Raw genomic sequence first — 21,982 nt, 5'->3', positions numbered from 1 at the left:
ACCTAAGTCTAGCAGGATAGCCACTACTTCTACATTAGAATTGAATTCTACCATAATAATCTCACTTTTGAGAGCAATAGAACTGAGGTTATGACTGCTTCATCTACCCATACTGAAGATTAATACATTGCAACTTTGGCATTTGGATGTATTTCTAAAGTTTTACATGTTCTAGACTATGCAGATACAGAAGATTTTGATATCATTTATGAATGTAATATTGCGATAGGAAATTATTCTCACTTCCTTTTCTTTCTAATTAGAGCATCGTCTGTATGTTATGCTCTGATCATCAGTATAACTGTTTTCTTGTGCCATGCACATGTAGTTAGAGTTTAAAAAGTAACTTGAGTCTATTTTTTTTATGCGATTAAGTACCAGTAACTGGTGTGAGTGACAAGAGCATGTCCAATGTGTGTGCATTTATTTAAATGAAATATTGCTTTCTGGAAACATCATAAATATATGTGGTCTTCACAGTGATCTCTAACACGGCCAGTAGTGCTCGGTGTCAGCCTCAACTTCTCACATGATTAATGTAAGCATGCCATAGCTAAATACAATTTGATCAATGTGAAATATCAGCTCATGTGTATAACTTACTGTATTTCTTTAAGAAATGAATAAATCGTTAAATGTAGACATTCATACGTTTTACTTCATCATCTCTCCTTCCATGACCATTGTTTCCATACAAGTACCACGAAAATCACAGAATAAAACCTTATTTCAAGTTGTGGGACATATTCCTTATTTCTAACCCAAAGTTATTACATTACTAGTATGCAAGCCTATCTCTGACAGTCAAAATCACTATTTGACAAGTAGTAATTGTAAATCTGAAATTAAAATGTTAATCTTACACATAAAAGTTACACTTCTCATGTTACATGTCATTTGAATTAATTTAGAACATGTATTGTAATTATATGGAGAAAGAACCAAGCATGCAAAATTCTACCTCACCTGATGATGTCTTTACCATATAAATACCTACAAAGAAGCATCCAAGAAAACAATTTGTTAGAAATAGTGCTGAATCAGAAATATATTTTTTAATTATGGTACTGTTTGCATAGGGGAGGTATAACAAATGAACAGAAAGTTCCAATAGTAGCGCCAGTGTACAAGGGAAAAGTTGATAAACATAAAGTGGATAATTACAAGCCAGTCAGCTTGACATATGTTACACGTAACCTCTCAAAAAGCATTCTTTCTGATTATATTAGACACATTTGCAAAATTACCGGTGTGATAGAAGGCAGTTCGAGTTTTGGAAAGGTTATTCCTGCGATCAACTTGTAGGATTCTAGCAATATATAGCACACATTTTAGATTCAGGAGGTCAAATGGTTTGCATCACTATGGACCTATCTAAGGCTTTTGATAGGATAGATTATGGGAGACTGACAAGGACGCCCATACCCGGCGGCAAGGGTGTCCGCGCCCCCCCCCCCCCAGCTCTCAGAGAAAGGAAAAATTCTAATGTAGTCAGGTGTTTTTCTTTCAAGAAAATGATTTAAAAGTCGGTATTACGTAGAAGTGGTAGTACCGCCCCCCTCCAACAGGCAGGGGATACCGTGGGTGTTATTCTATTGCTGAATACAAAATATTAAATATTAAAAATATTAAAAATTCTACATACCCCCAGGTCTAGCCCCCCCCCCCCCCCCACCTACAAACTGTCATATGGGCACGGCACCCATGGAAACTGATGATGAAAATGAGGGCTATTGGACTAGACAAAAGAATGGTTGAATGGGTGGCTAAATTTTTAGAAAGCAGCACTCACAATAATGAAACTAATTTACTCACCTTGATGGTACTTTTCTGAAGATCCAATTGCCTTTAGGAGGTTTGACTTTTCTAACTTATTTAAAATATACACATGTAAATTCCTTGAAATACTGTGCCTGTTTCTGACTACAAGGGAACTTGTTAAATTTGAAATCATTACCACTCTCATTCGGGAATATGCAAGCCCACAAAGTCGTAGTACACGATTATCTAAGCAACCAATTACCACAACAAGCTGCGAGTAAATGAAAGAGTGTACATCATATCATTAGGTTCATAATTTATATCATTAGCATGATGCCTTAAGAGTGCTGGGGTTCCAAAGTCACCAAAGCTTCGAAGTGATGTATATTGATTACCAGAATGAAAAGAATTACTATTTTATTTCAAGATGTAAAAATTACATTTTGTGAAAAGTAAGGATTAAAAGTAAAAACTGATAAAAAAAAGTATTTATTACAAGTGATTTGATTACTTTTCTTCTACTCATTTACTTCCCAACTCTGTACAGACATAATGTAAGTTAGGTACTGTAGGCCCTACTGCAATAGATTTTCCTCCATCAAATCTTGGTCATCCACTTCAATATCACCATTGATCTGCATGTAGGGCAGTTACCCAGGTAAAAAAATCCTATCAGTTGTTTACCTAGTCATTTCTTAAATAATTTCAAAGAATTTGGAAATTTAATGAACATCACCCTTGGTAAATTATTCCAAATTTCTAACTCATATAAATGGATATATGCCCTAATTTGTCCTCTTTGGTTCCAAATTTATATTCATATTACAATCTTTCCTACTTTTAAAAACACCACACAACCTTATTTGTCTACTAATGTCATTACACGCTATTTCTCCACTGACAGATCGGAACATCCTGCTTACAATAAAGAATCTCATCTTTTGTTTTCTTCCATATTGACTGCACAGTAAAAAATATATATAATTGGTCCACCTTAGTCAATACAAGCATGTCTTAAAAGAAAAATTAAGAAAATTCACATATGTTTCTTTTACATAGTGCTTAGTCGAGCAGCTTGTCTCCTTACTCCCAAGTCTCCCCAGTCCAATGTTTGCAACACTTTTATAACACTACTCTTTTGTCAGAAATCACCCAGAAAAGATTGTGACTTTTCTTCAAATTTTTTCCAATTCTCGAATCAAGTAATCCTGGTGAGAGTTCCATACACAGGAGCCATACTTTAATTTTGGTCATACCAGTGATATACCCTCCCCTTTACATCCCTACTGCAACCCCTAAATATCCCCATATGCATATGAAAAGGTGTGTAATAATGTTTTGTTATAACCTTTGTAATTAACTCCACAGTATTTACAGTAATTGCCCATGAGGTACTATCACCCCATCAACACAATAATTAAAACTGAGAAGACTATTGCTCTTCATGAAACTACAATCTGGTTTTTTATCCCTTTCACCATTATACCATTGTCTGCTGTCCATCTCACAACAATGCTGAGGTCTTTTTGCAGTTGCTCATATCCTGTAACTTACCGGTATATACTATGATATTCTATATAGTATAACATCATCTGAAAAAAGCCTTATCTGTGATTCCAGTTCTTTATTCATATAATTTATATACTGTATATAAGAAAACATAAAGGTCCAAAAATACTGCTTTAAGGAACTCCGGTCTTAATCATTCAGGATCAGATAATGCTTCACTTACTCTAATTCTCTGAGTTCTGTTTTTAGAAATGTTGCCACCCATTCACTCTTTTGACTAGTCTAGTTGGCCTCACTTTTGTCAGTAGTCTTCCATAATCTACCCTATCAAAAGCCTTGGATAGATCAACAGCGATTTAGTCCATTTGACTTCCTGAATCTAAAATACCGGTATCGGCTATATATTACTGGTATCCTACAAGTTGAGCCTCAGTGGAATAACTTTTCTTAAACCTGAACTGTCTTCCCCCTGTGGGTGGGGGAGATAGAATAACACCCATGGTATCCTCTGCCTTCGTAAGAGGTGACTAAAAGGGGCCCAAGGGGCTCTTAACTTAGAAGCTGAGTTGGCAACCATGGGGCCCTCAGCTGAGTCCTGGTATTACTTACACTTATTTATATCAGACTCCTTTCATCTGTCCTATCCAACCTCCCTTGTTCACCTCTTGTACTTTCAGCCCTGACGGTATTAGGTTTGAGAATCCTAGGGAGTCTTTCATTTTCATGTCCTTCATGGACATTGTCTTCTTTTGGCCAATACCTTCATTTTTTGAAGTGTCGGATCCCTTCCATATTTTCTTTCTGATTAGTGTTAATAGAGGATGGTTGCCCAGTTGTACTTCCTCTTAAAACAATAATCACCGGGCGAGTTGGCCGTGCGCGTAGAGGCGCGCGACTGTGAGCTTGCATCCGGGAGATAGTAGGTTCGAATCCCACTATCGGCAGCCCTGAAAATGGTTTTCCGTGGTTTCCCATTTTCACACCAGGCAAATGCTGGGGCTGTACCTTAATTAAGGCCACGGCCGCTTCCTTCCAACTCCTAGGCCTTTCCTATCCCATCGTCGCCATAAGACCTATCTGTGTCGGTGCGACGTAAAGCCCCTAGCAAAAAAAAAAAAAAAAAAAAAAAAACAAACAATAATCACCACCACCACTACCCGAGTAATCCAAACGGTGTCATATAAACATATTTTTGTCATCATTCCTCATCCCCTAGTCAAAACCCCTTAGCAGTGTATTGTTTTAAGTCCACTTCTTATTTGTATCCTCATAAAAAGAATTCAACTCTTTTTACACCTCCCTTAAGTTGATTCCCTCTCCCCCAAACAAAAATGTGTGTTTCTTTATTTTTAAAGGAGATTCCAAATACTAATTTTTATGTCCGTAACATCCTTCATTCATGTGATATAAGTATCTTCATACAAAGAATTAAACTCATTCTTCAATTCATTTATCCACCTTTAATTGGATTTTCCGAAAACAAAAGAATGTATGTTCCTTTTTAAAGAAAATTCCAAATACAAATTTTCATGTCTGTAACATCTTCAGTTTTTGAGATATAAGTATCCTCATAAAAATAATTCAGCCTCTTTTCAGTACTTTTTACACCCCATTTAAGTGGATTTTACAAAAGAAAGTGTTTATTTATATTTAAAGGAGATTCCAAATACTTATTTTCATGTCTGTAATATCTTCAGATTTTGAAATACCAGTATTCTAACAAAAATAATTCAACCCTTCTTTGAGTCCTTTTTAACTTACCCCCCCCCCCCAGTGATTTTTCCGAAAATAAAAAAGTATGTATTACTTTATTTGTAAAAGTGATCAAAATACCAGTTTTTACATCTGTAACTGTTCCATTTTTGAGATATACTCATTTTAAAAATTTATCCCTTTTGTCAGTCCTGTTCAGCATGGCCCCCCCTCCCTTAAGGAGGTTTTCCAAAAACAAAAAAATACGTGTTTCTTTATTTTTAAAGGAGATTTCAAATAAAAACTTTTCTTGACTCTAATATCTTCATTTTTTGAGATATAAATATCTCCAAAAGGGTATTCAAATACTTTCTCACCTTTTTTCACTGCCTTTAGAGGATTCTTCCAAAAACAAAAAAAATACATGTTTCCTTGTTTTTAAAGGAGATTCCAAATACCAATTTTCACGTCTGTAATATCTTCAGTATTTGATGTATAAGTATCCCCATAAAAAGAATTCAACTAAGTTCACTTCTCTTCACCCACTCTATGCCCTTAAGTGGATTTTCCAAAAACAAAAAAAATATGTGTTTCTTTATTTTTGAAGGAAATTCCAATTTTTATGTCTGTAACATGTTCAGTATCCACATAAAAGAATTTAACCTCTTTTTCATTCCTCCCCACTGAAGTGTTTTTTCCAATAACAAACAAATACGTGTTAATTTTTAAAAGAGATTAAAATCCCAATTTTCACATCTGTAACGTGTTAAGTTTTTTGATATGTTCTGTATATATGCTCATTTTAAAAAGTTACCCCCCTTTAATACTTCCCCTTAAGTGGATTTTCCTTTACTTTTATGGGAGATTCCAAATACCAATTTTCATGTCTGTAACATTACATTTTTGAGATATACTCATTTTAATAATTCACCCCTTTTGTCACTCCTGTGCACCATCCGTTAAGTTGATTTTCCAAAAACAAAAACAAAACAAAACAAAAAATGTTTCTTTATTTTTAAAGGAGATTCCAATAACCAATTTTCATGGCTGTAACATCTACAGTTTTTGAGATATAAGTATCCACATAAAAGGTGTTCAACCCCTTTCTCACCCCGGTTAATGGAATTTTCTGAAAACACTTTATTTTATCATCATCATCTTCCTCCCAAGTATTGGGCCAAGTGTTCCGTTATGGTCTTGCATTTTTCGTTTTGTAAGACTTGAAAGCAATAAGATGTTCTTCCGACGGGTTGCTAGCCTGAAGGAAGTAAGACCATTGGTGGGGCTGCCACCTTTCAGCTAATGGACTAGCTGAAATTACAGCATTTCCTCCATAATTGATGTAACGGTTATACCACCGTGACTTGGTTGACAGGGCCTCGTTTGTGGGAACAGGTTTGTTCATCCCAGGAAGGTTAGGTTCGCATTTGGGCAGGAGAGGTTATGTCATCATCATCATCATCATCATCATCATCATCATCCTACGGTCTTGCATTTTCTTTCCATCGTTTCATTGGACGTCCTATAGATCTCTGTCCTCTTGGTTGATAGCATAGGATCTCCTTTGGTAGTCTTCCAGATTCCATCCTTTGAACGTGACGTTTCCAGTTTTCTTGGTAATCATAGATGTAATTGATTACTGGTTTCACATTCAGTCCCTTAAACACATCTTCATTTCTTGTATGATCCCATTTCGTATAGCCTGCTGCTCTACGCACGAACGTCATTTCATGTTCTGTAATTCTGGAAATGTCTTGAGTTCTTTTTGTCCATGCCTCACTGCCATAGCAAAGGGTTGGTCTGGCTATAGTGTTACGAAGGTGTAAGGGAGTGTGTTTTTGGACAAGAGATGGCTTCATGATATGATTTATGATTCCTGTTGTCCTGTTGTTCTAGTAAATTTGGTTATTTTTGCAGAGATATCAATTTCCCCTTGGTAAGATAAATTGTATCCCAGATAATTGAATTCGCTGACTCTTTCCAAAATTTTGTTATCTAAACAGATTTTATACTGGGAGTAGGATCCTTTCCCTTAAAGGCCATTATTTTGCTCTTTCGTGATGAAATGATCATGTCGAATTTTGAAGAGACTTTCTGGAGATTAAATACTGACCACTGTAGATCATCTTCTGATGATGCTACCAATGCAACATCATCAGCAAAGAGTATGACATCAAGGTGTGTGTGTGATATCTGCTGACTGGGATTGATCCATGCCTTTCATGCCTCCATTCCTGTATTATGTTGTTCATGTAGATTATGAACAACAAAGGAGAAAGTCCACAACCTTGTCTCACACCTCTGCTGATCATTGCCCATTTTGTTTCTTTATTTTTAAAGGAGATTCCAAATACCAATTTTCATGTCTTTAAACTGTTCAGTTTTTGAGATATAGATACACTCATTTTAAAAATTCACCCCCCTTTTCACCCGCTTAGCGATGGAATATCCAAAAATCCTCCCTTAGTGAGCACCTGGATTGTATTATAAATGTATCCCCAAAATTTAATTTCTTTATGTCCAGTAGTTTTGGCTCGGAGATGATGAGTCAGTCAGTCAGTCAGTCAGTCAGTCAGTCAGTCAGTCAGTCAGTCAGTCAGTCAGTCAGTCAGTCAGTCAGTCAGTCAGGACAAGTTACTTTATGTATAAAGATGAAACACCAGTCTGAGCTCTGTTATACTGACCTCACTGGTAGCATGTCTGACTAGGAGTTTTGTTGATTAAGAATCAAGTTCTCACCCATTCTGACAATTCAACTCTGTATATTATTCAGTTAATCTTTTGTCTAATTGTGGTAGAGAGGGAATTCATTAGATTTTTGTCCTCAGACCTGTGTTCTGCATGTACGTTTATCATTTATCATTATTTTACTAGATTATAACTAAAATGAGTTAATATTATTCAGAACAGAGGTTGAGTTGAAAAAAAGTAGGCAGCATTGTTCCATTTCATGAAGAACTGACTGGATTCATTGTTAATGTATTTTCATTAAATACTAAAAATAAATTTACTAACAGTAAGCTGGTGGACCTGACCAGACATACCATCACAGAGGGCAACCTAAGTGTCTCAACCCTGTTCACACAGCAGGTATTTGGACAAAACAAAGGCCTTTTCCAGAGTACAAAACACTGAGGAGAAAGGTTGTTGTTATTCTCTGATATTTCTTGGAGTTGCCATAATTTCAGTTGTGCCTCTCTGTCATTTGTGCAACAAGAAGAAGTAATATTTTGACAGGAGAATGTCCACACACATAGCGTTTGTGCAATCTAACATACTCTCCAAGGTGTTTGTCAAATCCTCTAGCCGACATGATTGTTAGACTTGTTTCCCATTAAGCATATGTTGGACTGGATTGGATGCTGTCTGACCTGGTTATCAACATGGGTAACAATCATTTCCCAACTGTGTTCACACCAGAGTACAGCAAGGGAGAGATACATTGAGATATTGGAGATCGGTTTTCACAAACTCTCTTTGTGTGTAATCGCTCACATTCGGATTTGGCCTTCACTTGCTCAGCATCTCCCAACCGAGCGCTCCCTGGTCAAAGAGAGCTATCGCTTTCCAACTCTATGATACGTATAGTTGTACCACAAAAACAGTCTTCTCTGAAGTAACGGTGTGACCCGTGTAGTACAAGCTAACAGTAGGAGCTGAGTGTAAATTAATTATCTTCAGTTTTAATCGGCACTATTACGTGTTGAAACATCAATATGGAACTTGTAATAACAGTATTATTTGTTATTCATTGCGAAGCATCATGTCGCTACCCAGATCATTAACCGCAGTTTTCTTTCTTGCAACTGCTGGCACTTTCCTTGTATTTTGATAAATGCTATCTCATGGATACAGCAAAAAACATACTTCTGTTAGAAAATTATTTACATATTTTTACTTTGATTGAAATGGAACAGTCTAGGATAATTTAGTGTACAGATATTATATTCAAGTACTACTCAATATAATATTCATCTTGACGAAAGACATTTACTTGGAAAACAAATTAAAACACAATTTGAACATGGTACTGAAAAAGTAAATACAAATTTAACATGTGATAAAAAACTCTACTTGTCACTTTAAACTATTTTCTAGAAAATATTTTTTGCAGCTATGTTAATATTATTGTTTCAGAAGCCTGTTAACTCCTAGAAGGCGCATCCCCAGGTGGCTGATAGGGGAACTGTACAGTTCAGTAGGGCTGGTTGAAATACCCAATACAACCTGCAGACCAACAGGCAGCTCAGTTCCTGGGGTCTTTAAAATACTGGAACAGCCCCTCTCCAGGGGTCACAAATATGAAGGACCCAAGCCCAGAAAATGGGTGAAGACCCTAACAGCATCAGTGTCAGATAAGGTGGACTTCGGCTTGGCATCTGTGGTGGAAGAGGGAAACTTGTAGCATCTGTACTCCTGAGGAGTGGCTGCAGAAGTCGTCTGTACTCCAGTGGAGTGGCACAGAATAACACCTGGCAGTAGGTATAAAATGCCTTTGGGAGTGACAACCCCATTGTAATAATAGTCTATACGTGATATGGTACTAGTAAATCAGCCTCGACCGAGCTCGATAGCTGCAGTCGCTTAATTGCGGCCAGTATCCAGTATTCAGGAGATAGTAGGTTTGAACCCCACTGTCGGCAGCCCTGAAGATGCTTTTCCGTGGTTTCCCATTTTCACACCAGGCAAATGCTGGGACTGTACCTTAATTAAGGCCATGGGCGCTTCCTTCCCACTCCTAGCCCCTTCCCGTCCCATCATCGCAATAAGACCTATCTGTGTCGGTGCGACATAAAGCAACTAGCAAAAAAAGAAAAAGAAAAAAAAATCAGCCTCCGAAAACGTTAGGGCATCCCCTGCAGGTGACGTGCAGTTCTGAGGGTACTGGAGGAACTGTGAGAAATTGGCGACCAGTAACCAACATTAAGATAGGAATAGTAAATCTTATGACCCTGACAGGAAAGCTGGAGGAAGTAGTAGACTTCATGGAGAAGGAGAAGGTGGAAGTGATGGGGCTGAGTGAAGTGAAATAGAAAGGTAAGGGAAGGAAGAAACTGAGGAAAGGATACACATTATACTGGAGTGGTGGCCAAGAGGCAATAAACTAAGTGGGACTAAATATTTCAAAGCAATTGGAGGAGTATGTTGAAGTGGTAGAATGTGTGAGTGACAGAAGAACGAAGATTATACTAAAGATAAAGAATGAAGTGATGGACTTGATACAAGTGTATGCACCACAGACAGAAAGAAAGTAGAAAGAGAAATTTCAGGTGTGGAATTGGTTGTTATGGGAGCTCTGAATGCACAGATCAGAAACGAGAGACAAGGAGAGGAAGAAGTCATTGGACCATATGGATATGGGAAAAAGAATCGTGAATGAGAGGAACTGTAAAAGGAATGGACTGATAGTAGGGAATACATGGTTTTGAAAGAAAAACAGCAGGAAAATTATGAGGTATGGGAGGAGTGACAGAAGAACAAAATCAGTAATTGACTACTTTTTGGTGGAAAGGACAAATTGCAGGAAGTTGATGGATGTGACAGCTTTACTAGGAGAAGCATTTGATGGAGACCATAGAGTTCTGATGGCAAAATTATGATTGGGAAAAATGGAGAAACTGAAAGAGATATGAGAAAGTAAAATAAAAGTATGGAAATTGAAAGAAAAAAATGTACAGGAAGATTTTCAAGAGGGATTGAAGCAACAAAACCCAGTTACTGAAGTGGAAAATGTAGAAGAGGAGTGAAGGGGAAGATCTACAGTGGACCCAATCTTTAGCATGAGACAGCTGATGGAAAAGAATTGGGAATATGGAAAGAATCTGGTCATGACTTTCATAGGTATAGAAAAGGCATATGATAGTGTCCCTAGACAGAAGGTTTGGGAAACTATGGTTAAAAAGAGACTTGGAAGAGAAATGTTGGAAATAGTGCAAGCAATGTACAACTGTGTTAGCAGGGTACTGAGCCCAGTTGGAAAGACAGAACGGTTTAGGAATAAGACTGGACTAAGACAGGGGAGTGTGCTGTCACCTTTTTTGTTTATTGTGGTCATGGATGAAATTGTAAAGGAAACAAAGGAAGCCTATGGAGATAAAGAGAAGAAGATTTGCAGATGATGTTGTGATCTGAAGCAAGAACAGCAAAGAAGTGCAACAACAACTAGATGTAATGATAAAAGAATTGAGAAGTACCGGTATGGCATGAATATCAGTACAGATAAAAGTAAGACTATGGTGATGTCGAGAGGGGAAAGGCAAGGAAAGGGCACTGTGAAAATTGGAAGTTAGAGTCTGGAAATTATGGAGAGCTTAAAATACTTAAGAAATGAATGAATGCAAAATGCTAGGGTGGATATGGAGATTAGCAGGAGGGTACAGCAGGGCAATGCATTCTATTTGTTTAGAGCAAAGAAGTACCAAGGTAAAGTAAAGAGATAATGTACAAAATGTACTATGCACCAATACTGACTTATGCAGCTGAGACTTCGAATTTGACTAGCAGGCAAGAGAGTAGAATTCAAGCCAGCAAGATGTTCCTAAGAAGTATGATAGGAAACACAAGGAAAGACAGAGTGAGAAATGAAGATGTTAGGAAGGAAGTTGGGATAGGAAAGCTAAATGAGAGAATTGAAAAGAATAAACTAAGGTGGTTTGGACATATAAAGAGGATGGAGAAGAATATAATTCCAAGACAGATGCTGGAGGCAAAGTGCAAGGGCAAGAGAGCAAGAGGAAGACCTAGAACAAGGTGGATTGAATCAGTGAAGAGCAGCATAGGAAGACAAAATTTAGACTGGGACAAGATCGTGGAAAGGGAATGGTGGAAGGAAAGAGGAAGATGGAGAAGTGCCATAAATACCCTGACCTGGCAGGAGCTTGATAAAGGAAAATGATGATGATGATGATGATGATGATGATGATGATGATGATGATGATGAAGTTAAAGGAGGGCTGGACATGTAAAGAGGGTGGAGAAGAATATAATTCCAAGACAGATGCTGGAGGCAAAGTGCAAGGGGAAGAGAGCAAGAGGAAGACCTAGAACAAGGTGGATTGAATCAGTGAAGAGCAGCATAGGAAGACAAAATTTAGACTGGGACAAGATCGTGGAAAGGGAATGGTGGAAGGAAAGAGGAAGATGGAGAAGTGTCATAAATACCCTGACCTGGCAGGAGCTTGATAAAGGGAAATAATGATGATGATGATGAAGTTAAAGGAGGGCTAATTTCTTCATCCTAGTTAGGAGTTAGTTAGTTATGAAATAATTGAATGAATGAGTGAAAGTAATAGTTTTTGTGAAAAAAATAACCTACGCCTAAGGGGTCTTAATGGACTTCTAGGTTTTCCTGCAACCATAAACACTTGTTTGGGGGCGGGGTATTACATTATTCCAATACAGTACAGTATATAATAGTGGCATTAGATAATAACATATATATAAAATAACTAATCCTCCAGACTGGAGAAATAACTCAATTTATTTTATGGCTGAAAAGTTTATTTCTTGCAATTACCTATTATATATATATTACTTTATTGGTTATATATTACTTTCTAGATCTATTTCCTTATGTTCCCTATGTTTGTGATTTTTCTGTTTTTTGAGAAATACTTGAACATCTTGCTGAAATGACACATCTTGCTCTGTTGAATACTCTCTAAACTTGGAGCACTTGTTGTGGGAATACCCAAAATTATTTGGGTTACACATCTTAGTTTAGGAAATCGTCATTCCTGCTAATGCCACCAGTTATATAAGTCAGAGCTGTCTCCGGGAACCCCATGGAAGTAAGTTTGAATTTCATCCTTTCCATTGCCAACTTCACACCAGACTTCATACGTCATCTTTCACCCTTTTTACGGAGGATGATAGAAGTGGATTTTCTGAGTCAACCTTTTTGCACATAGCTCTTACTTCATTAAGCACCTAATGGAGAAACAGCAATGGTGAGTCATAATAAATAACAGAAAAAAAGAGATAAAATAATGTTGCCTAATTAAACACAATAAAAAATAACAGACCTCTTCCTGCTTATTAGCAGACAGCATCTTCCGATTCCTGAACTGCAGCCAGAGGAACATTGCAATTTTGTGCATTTTATCAAGTGTAAATTTTTGTTCCATCAAATTATATGCACTCTGTTGCAGATTATGCATTCCATCATCATTAAGACCATTAAGTAGATGGTGCTTTCTTAGCCTGGAATAACTGAGAAGGTAGTATTCCAAAGTAGAATTATTTTAATCTCCTAGTTTCTCTGTTTCCTCTTTGAAAACTAACAAGAAATCGATCAGTGATGCAGTTTGGCTTTGCTCAACGCTTGACAGTGTAAGATCTTCTTTGTTGTACTCTTTCAAACTGGAATTCACCTGTAAATAAATAACCAACAATGTTGTTATTTGAGTCATCAGTCCACAGACTGGTTTGATGCAGCTCTCCATGCCACACTATCCTGTGCTAACCTTTTCATTTCTATGTAACTGCTGCATCCTACATCTGCTCTAATCTGGTTGTCATATTAATATCTTGGTCTAACCCTACCGTTTTTACCCCATTTACTTCCCTCAAAAACCAACTGAACAAGTCCTGCGTGTTTTAAGATATGTCCTATCATTCTATCTCTTCTTCTTGTCAAATTTAGCCAAGTCAATTTCCTCTCACAAATCTGTTTCAATATCTTTTGATTCGTAATTCGATCTATCCATTCTTCTGTAACGCCATGTTTCACTTCCATACAATGCTACACTCCAGACAAGTCTTCAAAAACATCTTTCTAATTCCTATATTGTAACCGTAAAAGTTTGTTTTGATGGCTAGCTGAACACCAGACTTGGCACAGGGATGACCGGTCCTTATCTGAATTGTTACAGAGGAGAGGGAAGTAAGATAAGTATAATGGAACACTAATTGTTTTAAAAAGTTTATTACCGAGCTCGATAGCTGCAGTCGCTTAAGTGCGGCCAGTATCCAGTATTCGGGAGATAGTAGGTTCGAACCCCACTGTCGGCAGCCCTGAAAATAGTTTTCCGTGGTTTCCTATTTTGACACCAGGAAAATGCTGGGGCTGTACCTTAATTAAGGCCACGGCCGCTTCCTTCCCACTCCTAGCCCTTTCCTGTCCCATCGTCGCCGTAAGACCTATCTGTGTCGGTGCGACGTAAAACAACTAGCAAAAAAAAAAAGTTTATTCATGAAATAAAGTCAGAATTTAACATCATCTCAACACAGCAGTTACAATCAGTACTTCTCCTTGGGGTTGAACTGGTCCTGATACATTGCGGGGTTGCAGTGTTTGCTTATGGTGCCACCATCTTCCGAGCCGGTCTCGAATATCTGGGAGGTCTCGAATATCTCGGAGGTCTGGATGGTCTAGGAGCACTAGTAATCTTGGTTGTAACGTGGCACTGGGGCATGAAATGGATTCAAAGTAATTGGTCTTCACAAATTAAATTGTAGTTAGTAGCGATCCTTGAGTCACAAGCTGCACTCAATTGTCTTCACAGTGGGATTTCGCTAATTAGTTAGAAGAACACAGTCATTGCTGATGGAATAAATTGAACTCAAAATTGAACTTGTGATGTATTAATCACGTAAAACAGAATCACCTTATTAAGTTAAGTGTGAGAATACTGTTCATGTTGTATGTCCGTCGCTCCCTTCTCGATCCGCCAGCCAGCTACACGCGTGCCAGTGTGTTATTCTTCGAGCCTCGACGCGCAGCCCTCAGTGCGCGTGCCTGGAACGTCGTGAGTGCTATATAAAGGAGCTCCTAGCCTGTCCAGACGCCCACTGACCCCGGTGTCCAGCTCCAGAATACACCCTACGTCGAGCACGGAGGCTACTCCTCTTGAAAATGTGCTTCGGCCAGGTGGACTGAATTTCTGGCAGTAAGAGGTCTCACCTCGGGTCACCGCTCCTCTTGCCTATTCCGCTGTCCATGCCCAGTCTTACCATTATATGCCACTATCATTCCCTAGCTAATGCAAGCTCCCATTATCGACTTAGTTTCGCTAAGTAGGAACTCTTCAGTCATTGAACTTACGTTAATGAACTCAGACACTTCAACAAGGAAGGACTCTCTGAGATGTTTACGTCAGTGCTTCTGATAGTTTTCGACTATCAAGAACTTTTCATGTCACAAAGACTATCTTTCCGAAATAGTAGTGAACGTGAATACTCCAACGTGTATATAGTGTACAAAGACAGACTCTTTCTCCAAATTCATAGTTCAATTTGCTTCGAGATAACTTTCAGTTTTGTTAGTGTAAATATTGTAATTTTACATGTGAAGCAAATAAAGAAGTTGTGCTTTGTGTAAACCCAACCTTGTTTACAACACAACTCTGTGGCGACGAGGTAAAACCAAAAAAAAAAAACAAAAAAAAACTACACTTCATCGGCCCCAGTCGCCAACTCTCGGGCGACGGGATAACAAACTTACAATTCATCTGCGCCAATCGACACTCAGTGGTGACGAGACACAGCACGAACTTTATAGGCCCCGTCATCCACTCATTCACACCGAGATACAGCCAACTCTGTGCCCTCAGACACTTATACATTGGCGACGAAGTCAATCAGTGCTCAGTGTGTCGCCCACTCGGTCGAAACAAAGTGCAAGCCTGTGTCCATTCGGTTATCAACTCATTTGCAACAGACCAACAAACTCTTGCGGGATATTGTCCACTCATGGGCACAATGACATTATACTACGTAACTATCATCATTCCACATTGGCGCCCGTACGACCTATCACAGCAGTTCGCTTTTCTCAAGTGAAGCTATTACACTTCTTCACACTCCGGAACGTCAGCCGACATTCCACAGTTCTCTGTCGTGCGCTCCACCTGTGTGGCACGCTCCAGCGTGTTTGCTTGCTCTCTCTCTCACTCCCCGCTATACCGGTCAAGGTCTCGCATACAACCAGTCCTGACACACAGCTATACTTGCTCTTTATTGCACGCATCTCGCAATGGCTACAGCTGAGCAACTCGCTACAGTATTCCAGGCCTTACAGCAGCAACAACAACAGTTTATGCAACAACAACAGACAGCCTTAATTCAGGCTCTTCAAGCTATTTCTGTCTCTACACAGCCATCAGCTATTCCTCCGTTCTCTGCTTTTGATCCGGCTAAGGAAGAATGGTCGGTTTATTTAGCCCGCTTACAACAGCATTTCATCTGCCATTCTGTCACAGATGATCAACGCCGCCGAGCACTATTTCTTAGTTCAGTTGGCAATGCTACGTGTGAATTACTGCGTAAATTAAGTCCAGAAGAAAACCTCTCTGAGGTACCATTCGCACAGCTCTTGGCCCGTCTCACTGAACACTATGCCAAAGCTCCTCACATAGTGGCTGCTCGCTATAAATTTTTTCAGAGCAGAAAGCAACCCCATCAGACACATACTGAATGGATAACTGAATTGCGTGGTCTAGCTAAACCCTGCCAGTTCATATGCTCCAAGGACGGTTGTGGTTCACCCTACACTGATTCTCTCATTCGGGACATGGTAATTTTACATACTCCTGAGGACAAAATACGTTTTGACGCTGTCAAGAAGAGTAACCCTTCTTTAGAAGACGTCCAGCGTATTGCTACGGTTTATGAGCTTACTACCAAGACTGCCGCAGCCATAGCTTCTCCACATGAAGTTGCTCAAGTCTCGCCTCAGGCCCACAAAGCCTCTGCTACAGTGAACCGCGCAGACAAGGCGCTCTCTACCAAGCATTCTCGCACGGGTCCCTCTCGTAATTTTACAAGGAAGCCCAATTCTAAAAGCAACTCGAAACTCCTGCCTTCCTGCCGAGGCTGTTTCAAGCATCATGAACGTCGTGACTCTCGTTTTTTCAAAGCCACTTGTAAACGATGTAATATACTTGGACACATTCAGACTGTATGTCAGAGTTCGCTCCGCCCTGCTAAGACTCCTGCAGCACGCCGGAAGCATATACAGCCACGCCAAGACATGGAAGTTGATCAGATCAATCTTATTCTTCCTACCAGGAATTCTCACAAGATCATCGTTCCTCTCTCATTCTCTGATCGATCTGTCGATTTTCAATTAGACACTGGATCACCTGTCTCTATTATTATTAACCTGGCTACATACCACGACTTAGGTTCACCTGCATGCTCTCCAGCTGACATCCAGCTCGTGACATTTAACAAAAGGAAAATTGACATTAAAGGTCAAATCAAGCTTCAGGCTAGTTATAAAGGAATTCAGAAGGACATTCCTCTTCTCGTAGTTAACAACTACACTGCCTCCAATATTATGGGCATGGATCTATTTAACTTATTTGGTTTCCAGATACATGACAACATTAACATCGTATCTACATTGCATCCTACTTCTGACGTTACCGCTCTCCTAGAGCAGTTTCCTGAAGTCTTCGACTTTCAGCTCGGAACAGCAAAAGACTATACAGCTCACATACAGCTGAAATCCGGAGCTAAGCCTCGCTTCCTCAAAGCACGTCCAGTACCCCTAGCACTTCAAGACCAGGTCACGAAAGAATTAGACAGATGGATAAAAACTGGAATTGTGGTACCAGTTACTTCTAGTCAATGGGCTACTCCACTAGTGGTCATCAAGAAACCTGATGGTAATGTTCGACTTTGTGGAGATTTTCGATCTACCGTCAACGCACACATCGACACAGATATCTTTCCTATTCCACGTCCAGAAGACTTATTCCGTCGTCTCTCTGGTGGACAATTCTTCTCTCGAGTTGATCTTAAAGAAGCATATCTCCAGCTACTTTTAGACGAAGAATCTAAGAAATTTCTAACACTCAACACTCCTCTCGGACTGCTCCAGCTCCAGCGGCTCCCATTCGGTGTTTCATCCTCAGCGGCTATTTTTCAGCGCTATTTAGCTCAACTCACCGCCTCCATTCCCGGTTGTGCTAACTACCTGGATGATATTATTGTTACTGGAAAAGATCATCAGGAACATCTAACCAATCTACGCCTCCTTCTCCAGAAATTGAAAGACAATGGCCTACGAGCGAATCTTGCTAAATGTACATTCTTTCAGCCTCAAGTTCACTACCTAGGACATATACTTGATAAGATTGGAATTCGCCCTAGTGCACAGAATGTCTCAGCTATCGTAAACATGCCGGCACCTCAGAACCTCAAGCAGCTCCAGTCCTTCATAGGCAAAGCGAACTACTATAATAAGTTCATTCCCCGCTTCGCTACAGTGGCAGCTCCATTAAACGCTCTACGTAAAAAAGGTGTTAAATTTCAGTGGACTCCGCAATGCCAACTGGCATGGAAAACCATCAACAACGCCTTAATTCAAGCTATACAACTCACTCATTTTCAGCCCGACAAGCTCATCACGCTAGCTACTGACGCTTCAGACTACGGTGTCGGTGCCGTTCTCTCCCAGAAGGATCGTCATGGACAGGAACGCCCCATCGCATTCGCTTCGAAAACACTTAATGACCATCAACGTCGATACTCACAGATAGAGAAAGAAGCTTTAGCCATCATCTTTGGTATTCGCCGTTTCAATGAATATCTCTATGGCAACCATTTCCTGATCATTACTGATCATAAGCCTCTCGTACACTTATTCCACCCTGGTAATAAGATCCCTGAGAATTCCCTCCGCAAGCTTCAAAGATGGTCCATGTTCCTTTCTGATTATTCCTATCAGATTGTCTATCGAGCCACATCCCAGCATTGTAATGCTGATGCCCTCTCACGCTTACCAGTTGGGACTGATACTGCCTTCGATTCTCAGGAATCTGAATGTCTTCAGTTGGACATAGAACTTGAAGATACTGTATCCAGTTTTCCTATTGATGCTACCTGCATAGCTAAAGCTACGGATAGGGACAGTACACTTGCTACTGTGCGTACTTACATCCGCAACGGTTGGCCTCTTCATAGCAAGCTTCCTGCCCACCTTGCACCTTATCATCGTCTGCAGCATCGTCTCACGACTCGTGCTGGAGTCGTACTCCTAGAAACAGGCACCATCTTCCGAGTGGTTATCCCACTTAGCCTACAGAAACAAGTTCTCGAATTATTACACCAAAGCCACTGGGGTATATCCAGAACAAAGCAACTAGCACGTCAACACTGCTACTGGCCCGGTATTGATGCCGCCATCGAAAAACTCATCCGTCATTGTGAACAATGTCAAATGAATCAGAACGCCCCGTCTTCTGATCTAGCTTCTTGGCCTCCTGCTACTACTCCATGGGAACGAGTTCACATCGATTTCGCAGGTCCTTTCCTCAGTTCCATGTGGTTAATAGTCATCGATTCACTATCGCACTTTCCATATGTCGTGGATATGCATTCAACTACTACGACAGAAGCTACCATTCGTGCTCTTCAGAAAATATTTACTACAGAAGGTTTACCTCAAGTACTCATTTCGGACAACGGACCTCAATTTACAGCTACTGCTTTTAAGAACTTTTGTACATATAATGGCATTTGTCATATCCTAGCACCGCCTTTTCACCCTCAATCTAATGGTGAAGCTGAACGCTTTGTACGAACATTTAAGAGAAGTATGAAAAAAGCTGTCTCTTCAGGCTTAACTAAAGACCAAGCATTGCTCCAACTCTTAAGCAACTACAGAACTCTGCCCGGCGCTGATAATATCACTCCTGCACAGAAGCTCCATGGACGACCTCACAGAACTTTACTTTCTCTGTTGCAGCCTCTTCCGGCCCAGCCTCAGACCTCACCACCGAAGTTCTCAGTCAACGACAAGGTCTACACCAGGACATTCAAGTCCAACCCACTCTGGATACCTGGAGTCATCTGCAGATCGTTGGGTCATCGTCTCTACGAGATACAGACTACGGAGAAACGTATCTGCCACCATCAAGACCAGATACGTCTGCGCTACCGCCCATGTCCAGCTATTGATGCTATTGCTAAGCCAGATAAATCTATTGCTGAACGAGCTTTAGACCATTTAATAACCATGGGTTCCTTTCAGGACGAGGCAGCGCCACTCCCAGCTCCGGACAATACAACAGAGACATCAGCAGCTCCGGCCCAGCATCGCAGCCGCCGCCAGCGCCGCCGCCGTTTCACGCCGTACCGGCGTATTTAGGAGGGGAGGGTGTTGTATGTCCGCCGCTCCCTTCTCGATCCGCCAGCCAGCTACACGCGTGCCAGTGTGTTATTCTTCGAGCCTCGACTTGCAGCCCTCAGTGCGCGTGCCTGGAACGTCGTGTGTGCTATATAAAGGAGCTCCTAGCCTGTCCAGACGCCCACTGACCCCGGTGTCCAGCTCCAGAATACACCCTACGTCGAGCACGGAGGCTACTCCTCTTGAAAATGTGCTTCGGCCAGGTGGACTGAATTTCTGGCAGTAAGAGGTCTCACCTCGGGTCACCGCTCCTCTTGCCTATTCCGCTGTCCATGCCCAGTCTTACCATTATATGCCACTATCATTCCCTAGCTAATGCAAGCTCCCATTATCGACTTAGTTTCGCTAAGTAGGAACTCTTCAGTCATTGAACTTACGTTAATGAACTCAGACACTTCAACAAGGAAGGACTCTCTGAGATGTTTACGTCAGTGCTTCTGATAGTTTTCGACTATCAAGAACTTTTCATGTCACAAAGACTATCTTTCCGAAATAGTAGTGAACGTGAATACTCCAACGTGTATATAGTGTACAAAGACAGACTCTTTCTCCAAATTCATAGTTCAATTTGCTTCGAGATAACTTTCAGTTTTGTTAGTGTAAATATTGTAATTTTACATGTGAAGCAAATAAAGAAGTTGTGCTTTGTGTAAACCCAACCTTGTTTACGACAGTTCAAATAACGATGTATAAAACAAGGTATCCCATTTTAATACTTCATACAACATCAAATGAAAAAAAAAGTTCCGTGAATCTAGTCTCGTTCACTATCTAAAATGGCAAAAGAAAACACTGTCCTTCCTGGAACCGTCCTGGGTTCGACACAAGTCTTATCGGGATAATTATGGAATGTTAAATGCACCAGATCGTTAAATACTGTACTGAGTTTATGCTCACTTAAGAATCTGGGCATTTGAAAAAGAGAATCAAAGTTCGACGACACTGTTAAATGTGATTAGTTATATCAGTCGTTCGTAACATAGACGAACAGTTTGAAAAATATTCCAACACCTTTGGTAGAACAACTATGCACTGTGATGCTTCACTACCGTAAATTCAATAACCTGAACAGTCTGAAAATATTGGATTATATTCCACTACTAGCACAGTTTACCATTTGTCAAGATCAAATAGAAAATCATGGACAGTTTGACGTCTCGCTGACGATCACGTTTCAACAACACCTTCAGTATCCAATGTTAAGTTAATTCAAATACGAACATCACTTATATTAAGGTAATATCGTATTGGTTAAAAATGTAAGTTTCAATCACACTGTTCTCGTAAATGATAACACTCCTCAACTGTTCGCATTTCAACTAAGGCGCAGTTTCTAACACCACACACACGACACTGAAAATCCTCTAAGTCTTGCAGTGCGTCGTAATACGCGTACTTAAACTTTCGTAGAGAGTCGAACTGACGACTTACATCGTGACCGCAGAATATTCAACTGCCAGCCGTCCGATCTCGGCTGGGGTACAAGGTGAACTGGCTTGACAAGCGAAATGCCTGCTATTTATTCAGTATCCCCAAGAAATTGTAATGGTTAATATCTTCCGTAATTTTCAACATCTCCTTGAAACTTGGGAATCATGATTATAAGAAATTAGGCTACACGGTGATGTAGTTCATTCTTTCATATCTTAATTCGTTTAGAAGAAATTAATGATGGAAAAGAATAGAACATTCTGTCGTCTGACGTAATACAACCTTGACCAAGTTCTCCAGTTGTGACGTCTCACTTCCCCGCTGCTCTCAGCTGACATGCTCGCAGGAGAAGCGCGCTCGGCGGGTAACATAACTCCACACATATCGGGGTCTTTAACTTAGAACCGTGTTACGGGTATATATTTCCCCCTCTCCACGAAAAAGAAAATCTGA

This window comes from Anabrus simplex, chromosome 5 (assembly GCF_040414725.1).
Source record: "Anabrus simplex isolate iqAnaSimp1 chromosome 5, ASM4041472v1, whole genome shotgun sequence".
Taxonomy (NCBI): domain Eukaryota; kingdom Metazoa; phylum Arthropoda; class Insecta; order Orthoptera; family Tettigoniidae; genus Anabrus; species Anabrus simplex.
Note: the sequence above shows the minus strand (reverse complement) of the source record.